We start from the raw sequence: 6720 nt of genomic DNA on the forward strand, positions 1-6720 counted from the left end.
TTCAGGGAGCGCGGCCATCGCGGATGTTCCTGAAGACAACTGCGTTTGGCAAGTCAAACTTCGATGAGAAACTACTTCAAAAAATGGATCCTGCACTATTCTTATTTTACATATACATAACAGAGCAAATAGAGAGATGACATTTCAGAAAGAGCAAATGGTGGCAGGCGTCTCTGTGTTGATGTAGCCTTCATTGTAATGTAAATAGAAAATGAAGAATGACCAACATGAATCACCACTTATTAAAGGGAATGTAGTGAAGGTTTCATTGTGCTATAAACTTTGATTCTTACTTTGAAGACAAGCGAGCGAGACTTGTTTTATGACACATAAGGTATAAGAGATGAAACGAAACAGCTACTTTGAAGCGGTCTCATCAAAACTACAGGGATTCTTGAAAGGTTGACTCATGGTACCTTTCGTGCCTGTCCCAGCAGCATCCAGTCCAAACAAAAACATCACCTGTTGTCACCATGAAAATGAGCTCTGCATAAATGAGTCAGTAACATTTCAATTAAAGTGGATGATTTCACTTTCGCTGAACATGTACTTGCTGGAAAAAAAAAACCTGCTCTACCTGAGTACCTTTTTTGTCTAGCTTCAGGCGTTCCATCTTGCATCACCACTGAAACTCTCCTCTGTGTTGAAGCCAAGCCCCAGTGGCCTAATGGATAAGGCACTGGCCTCCTAAGCCAGGGATTATGGGTTCGAGTCCCATCTGGGGTGTGTAGCAGAGTGTTACAGCGGAGGCGGTTGATGGTCCTCTGCTATTAGTTCCCTTTTCACAGGTCCAGACATTACCAGCTCTCATAACCCACCCTACGATGCTACACTGAATCATTCACATCTTGTGTGTATAGCACTGTGGACCAATACGGCCATTTTGTGCACAAAAAACAAAGGTTGCTGGATCAATTCTGTCCCCAGTTTTGTGAATACTTTTCACTCGGGTTGGGTGAAATTCAATGTCTGCGCAATTCAACACTACAAGTGACTCGTCCCCTAATGGATAATGCACTGGCCTCCTAAACCAGGGATTGTGGGTTTGAGTCCCAATTCCAGTGTGTAGCAGAGTGGCGCAGCGGAAGCGTGCTGGGCCCATAACCCAGAGGTCGATGGATCGAAACCGTCCTCTGCTACCTATTTCTTTTCCAGCCTGTGAAATGTTTCCACACCCGGAGGTGGACAAGGCACTGGGCTCCTAAACCAGGGACTCCCATCTGGGGACGACACAGCAGTAATACATCTGGTCTGTAAACTGATCTCTGAGTCGCAGTAAAGTTTTGTCCTTCTTCACGATACTGCATATTAACGTTGGACAGCCTTAACCTTAAACGTAAATAAAATAAGAGCTAGCATAGCAAGTGCTACCATTCAGTACATGAAAGGACGGTTCGGCCTATCAGGTCGTGTTCCACCTGGATCTTGATGTTTCATTAAAAAATTAAAGCATTAAAAAAACATTGGTGTGGATTTCTGACGTCCTAAACCAGGGATTCTGGGTTCCAGTCAGGATTCTATGGATTGAGAGGCCTTTCTTGTTCTCAGCTTCTGCCACTTCGGGGATATGAAATCTATAGCAGGTGAGGAACCACAGCCATAGACTGCATCCAGCGTCCTAGGTTATGTAGACATGATACTGCACTATTTCCCAGTCATCTCGCAGAGAGGAAGCTGTGAGAGATGCGTCAGAGAGATTGTAGAAAAGCAGACTATATGCCCCAGTGGCCTAATGGATAAGGCACTGGCCTCCTAAGCCAGGGATTGTGGGTTCGAGTCCCATCTGGGGTGGTCAGCAAGAACAAGCTTCAATCTTATTTCAACCGGGTTTTTGAAAGACCAGTGTATGGTGATGCATCCAAATCATTAAGGTCACAAAACAATGGCAGAGAAAAAGAAAAAAACACATCTCCAACCATTGTTTGAATTTCCTGCGATCAACCATGATCTCATAGTTACCTATTTATACCTAGTTATTTATCATGTAACGGACTTTCTGCAGTCCCGAACCCCTTAAAAGTAAGGTGCAGCGAAAACAATCACTTGACAAGAGACTATAAATAGAGCGAGGACGTTGTAACAGGGGGCCTGAGACGCAGCACCTGCTCGGAGAAGCACATGGTGCAGCTTGTAAAACTCATCACAAGGGAGCTTGCTCTTGTCCAGAACCTCCGCTCCTCGCTTCACCCAAGACTCCTCCACACTCTGTTTTGTATTAGAAATGGCACCTGTAAGGGCCGAGGAAGTATACTCAAGTGAAGCAGGACCATCTGCAGCCTGCAAACGTTTGCCAGAGTGTGATACATTCTTCATTGGTCATGGGCCTCCTTCAAATGCTGTTATGCCTTATGCTGACAGAGAAGAAAAAGCAACAGGAAGACAAACCGCCTGTCTACGTCAAGCTGATGTGACAGTCCGACACCCTATCCGGGATGGAAATGAACTGTCTTCTGCTTGCTATTATACACTGTTGTCACAGAAATGAAACATGCTCTTGTTGTTTGGCATCCTGGCTCAGTGACATGGGTGTAATTTAGCTTTTCAACATCACTTACAGCACGCACACAACAATCCTCGCACGCTCCTTACTGTCTGTCATTGAGTTTACAGGGGAGTGAGTGTCACGTCTAATCGAGAGCATATGACAAGCTCGCACTCCTCAGTTAGAGCTGCATGTCTCTGAAATGCAACTATAGATAAGCAGCTTAAATCTCTGTGATGGATTCATTTTCTGCAGTTACCAGTACAGTAGGAAGCTCACTGCAAAAAAAATATTTTTGTTGGTAATATTTTCATGAGGACATTTGTCTGGGGCCAGCAGCATCCTCTGAGCATGTTCTGGGTTTTTCTGGCTCGGGGGCGGTGTGGGATCCCCCATAGTCGCAAGTGTTTCTAGGGTGATAAAGCTGCAACAAATTGATGGATACATTGTGAATGCTTCATACTCAACGTTTATTTGGAGGAATAAGAGCCAGATTGGTTGGGTGAATGGAGAAGCGTTATTTATGTGGAAAGTTGTTCTCTTCAAAACAGGATTATAACTCACGAATGTTGTCAATGAAGAGTGCAGTTGGTTTATAATCTGTGTGACAACCGGAACTAAGCAGCCAGTACAGTACTGTGTTTTTATCAATCCATCCATCCTCAACTGCTTATCCATTGCCGGGTCGCAGGGACAGCAGCTTCAGAAGACCACGCCCTTCTCCCGGCAAACATCCACCACTTCCAACTGAGGGGTCCTGAGATGCTCCCAGGCCAGCTGGCCCTGCCTGAAACACCTCCGAAGGGAGGCCTCTAGGGGGCGTCCTCATGAGAACCACCTCAACTGTCTCCTCTCAATGTGGAGAAGCAGCGGATCTACTGCGAGTCTCTCCTGGTGGATAGAACTCATTTCAGCCCCATGGATCTGGGATCTCCTTCTTTCGGTCATGACCCACAGCTCATGACAATAGAAAGAGAAGTATATCAGAAGCAGATGATATGATATGTTCTACAACCTTTATTTGTATCCCTGCTTTAAAAAAAGCTACAGTGAACATTTAACCCACAACTGGATAGACACTTTGAGTATCATACTGGCCGCCCATTCCCGGTCGACACTAGGTCTAACCACTATTTGTCATTTTTAATTCATTTAGAAAAATGTCATCACTTGTTTTGGGGCTAAATTGAATTCAAGCTATCTTCACAGCACGCAAACCTCAAAAATGGAACTGCACATTCTTCCTTGTGAAGGCAAAAACAGGAACAGGGAGGAGTTCTGGAATATTTAAACAGTTATTGTCACGAAAATCCTGACAAATACTTCCCTTTACCAGAATTTGTTTGTGCGTTCACGCGACTGGAGACAAGCGTTCAACGTGAGGGTGAAGCTGTGCGAGCCTGTCTAACTTCTTCTCCCAAAGAAAACAAAACATTAATAAATAAATAAGGAAAACAGTCTGGGGCCTCCCAGTCCCACAGCGTCTCCTCTGGTTTATCGTATCCCAGCATCCTGTGGGGGCCAGAGCCGAGCAGCACAATCAAACGCCAACGTACGAGAGAGCAATCAAAAACACCTGGCCTCAGGGCTTGGAATGGTCACAACATTACAGCATCTGAAGCAGCCAACGACTTCACCACGAGGCCCCATAATTGTTGGACGGAGGAGGATTTCTGCTTTGTTTTACTGCACCACTTTACTATTGTTATTAAGACGCTCTACTGCCGGCCAACTTCACCATCCAGTCCGGGCTTCACGACCGTAGTTTAAAAACAAAGCATTACCGCACTTCACTGGCAGATTTGGCTCGGCGTCCCACACGAAATGAGCTGTCCTTCAAGTTCACACCATTTGAACACTTGCACATAGTGTTACTTATGGGCAACACAATAAAAATATACCTGGCTTCATGGCTCATGACAATGAAGGAGAAACCTGTGAGATTTGGCCGATGAGCTGACGCTACACTTTCGGTGCAGTTGCTCTCTAATCGTGCAAGCAGCAAAGAGCATATGGTGAGGTCGGGTCCAACCCTTCCTGGAAAAGTGTTGCGTTGATGTCAGGTTCCTTGCTTGCCAAGCAATTTACCTTAACTCACTTGATTGCCACGATGACATCATTCATATCAACATATTATGGAGGTGAACGAAGAAAATATGAATCTATCATTATGACACGGTGGGTTTTTTTTTCTTTCTCCACTGCTCAACTTTCCGGTTTATTGGCTTCATCTTCATCAGTTTCCCATGATGCATCGTGTGCGTGAGTGCTCTGGATTATTTTAAGTTAAGGTGCTGCCAAGAGGAGAGTGGAGCCACCAGCAGATCAGCGACAGAAGATAAAGGCGTTCAATAAAAGCCTTTTATCTCTCATATCTCACAGATCTTTTTTTCACTTGGGATGATGAGGTGAGGGCTTGTAACACGGAGGTTTGCGTCAACATAAGAATGACTGTCCATCTTAAGAGTCCACTTCTGAAGCCGCCAGGAGAGTGAGGAGACTCTGGCTCCACTTTAAAGCACTGGTCAGAGACAAGGCGCAAACATGACTGAGATGACCTCTTCCACCCCGTGTAACCAAGTATCATTAATATCACCATTTGCTGCCTCTGTTCTTCAAGGAATTCCTGAATTCTCTTTCCAGTAGTCTGACCTCTGACCTCCTCCCAGCTGGACAGACTTGAAGGTGATCAAATGACGTCCTAGAATGATTCTCAAACAATCACATCAGCTGCTTTCAAAGGCGCTAGCTGTACTCCAAGCCTCAGGCAGATGACAAAACAATTCATTATTTCCCACAACCGTCTACATTTTCTTCCGATAATATTGTGAATAAACAGTAATATTCCCTCACACTTGAGGACCCAAACCGCCTGAGCTACAAAACTGACGGCTAAACAAAAGAAAACTGAATTACAAACCGCTCAAGAACATTGTTGTTGTAGCATTAATGGGACTACAATAATAAGAATTTTTCTCCTCATTATGGCCCAGCTGCAGCACAGGGTCTCTGGTTGCTGCCCCCCGCTGGGCCCTGGCAGTCCCGCAGCATCCCCACAGAGATGGCTTCCTTGGCGTGATGGGCTTTTGACAGGCCCCAAAACAGCCCACTTAATGCTGTGCCAGGCCAGACATGGAGCGGCTGGGACGCTGGCAGCTTCTTGGCCCACTTCACGAATCACGGGCCTCAAACCTCTTTACTCCCCCTTCTCTAACTCGGCTCTGTCTCTAGTTTTTCCTTCGAGCGCCTCAGGATTGTTATGCAAAGCTTTGTGGGAGTTACTTCAAGCAAAGACATCTAGATCATTTTTGGCGGATGTGTCACCGCAGGAAGGGAAGGTCCGGACTCTTCTCTGTGTGGAGCAGCCAGGTGTACGGTGAGGAAGCAACTTTGAAACACAAGGAACCTGTAATGCTGGTGCTCTGTTACAAATAACTGCTGACAGCTGTGGCTCCGTCAGCACTCACTTGAGGAGTAAGACTCAGATTTACAGGCCAGAACCATATTTCAATTTACAGCAGGAATCCCTCAGATAAGGCCTAAGAGTATTTATGGCATCCTGGGACATCAGCAGCTAACTTTGACTTTGAGCATGACAAGAACCACCGGAGGAAGTTTGACCTCATCCAGCATGGGCCCTCAGTACAGGTCAAAGATTTCATGCTGACTGAAGGCTCCTCTTGTTGGTTCCGCAGTTGACAGATCATATACGGAAGCCGATTTGACAATCATATCACAGGCTACAATGACGCAACTATAAACACTAACACACTCAACATTGCCTTCAAGAGGTTGTTGTTTAAATCGCCTTGCTGGAACACACAATCGTGCACTCTCAGCAGTATTTTTTAAACTTCTATAGCAAGTAAAAATTCATGCAGGTAGGATAAGGTCAACTCCTCTTTCTGTCACTCACTGACAGGCTTGAGTAGGTGTCGGTCGGGGCAAGACATCCAAATCCATGTGCCAAAAGGTTGGACATATATGGAATATTTCATGAAAATAAACTCACCATCAAGCTCAACTGGAACCCAACACCATGATGAACGTGAAGAGCGTGAAGAGAGTACTCAGCACACAAACAAATCAGTACTATCACAAATTATTTTAAACAAATAAATATATTTTCAACTTCATAATATACTAGAGGATAAGTACATCATATATATCAAGTAAAAAAGGCCTCCTTTCTTCCCAGTGACTGGGCTCAGTCCATTGCTCTGCGGTCCAGTCCTGGT

At 45.2% G+C, this 6720-nt stretch overlaps 3 non-coding genes across 3 annotated transcripts; all 3 read left to right on the plus strand.

Annotated features, from left to right (window-relative positions):
• The first annotated feature begins 653 nt into the window (after window positions 1-653).
• trnar-ccu (transfer RNA arginine (anticodon CCU)) lies at window positions 654-726 on the plus strand. Its single transcript has one exon. It is a non-coding gene; the product is annotated as a tRNA-Arg (tRNA).
• Window positions 727-1067: 341 nt separating this feature from the next.
• On the plus strand, window positions 1068-1139 carry trnam-cau (transfer RNA methionine (anticodon CAU)). The gene has a single exon. It is a non-coding gene; the product is annotated as a tRNA-Met (tRNA).
• Window positions 1140-1718: 579 nt separating this feature from the next.
• On the plus strand, window positions 1719-1791 carry trnar-ccu (transfer RNA arginine (anticodon CCU)). The gene has a single exon. It is a non-coding gene; the product is annotated as a tRNA-Arg (tRNA).
• The last annotated feature ends 4929 nt before the right edge of the window (window positions 1792-6720 follow it).

This window comes from Synchiropus splendidus, chromosome 5 (assembly GCF_027744825.2).
Source record: "Synchiropus splendidus isolate RoL2022-P1 chromosome 5, RoL_Sspl_1.0, whole genome shotgun sequence".
Lineage (NCBI taxonomy): Eukaryota > Metazoa > Chordata > Actinopteri > Syngnathiformes > Callionymidae > Synchiropus > Synchiropus splendidus.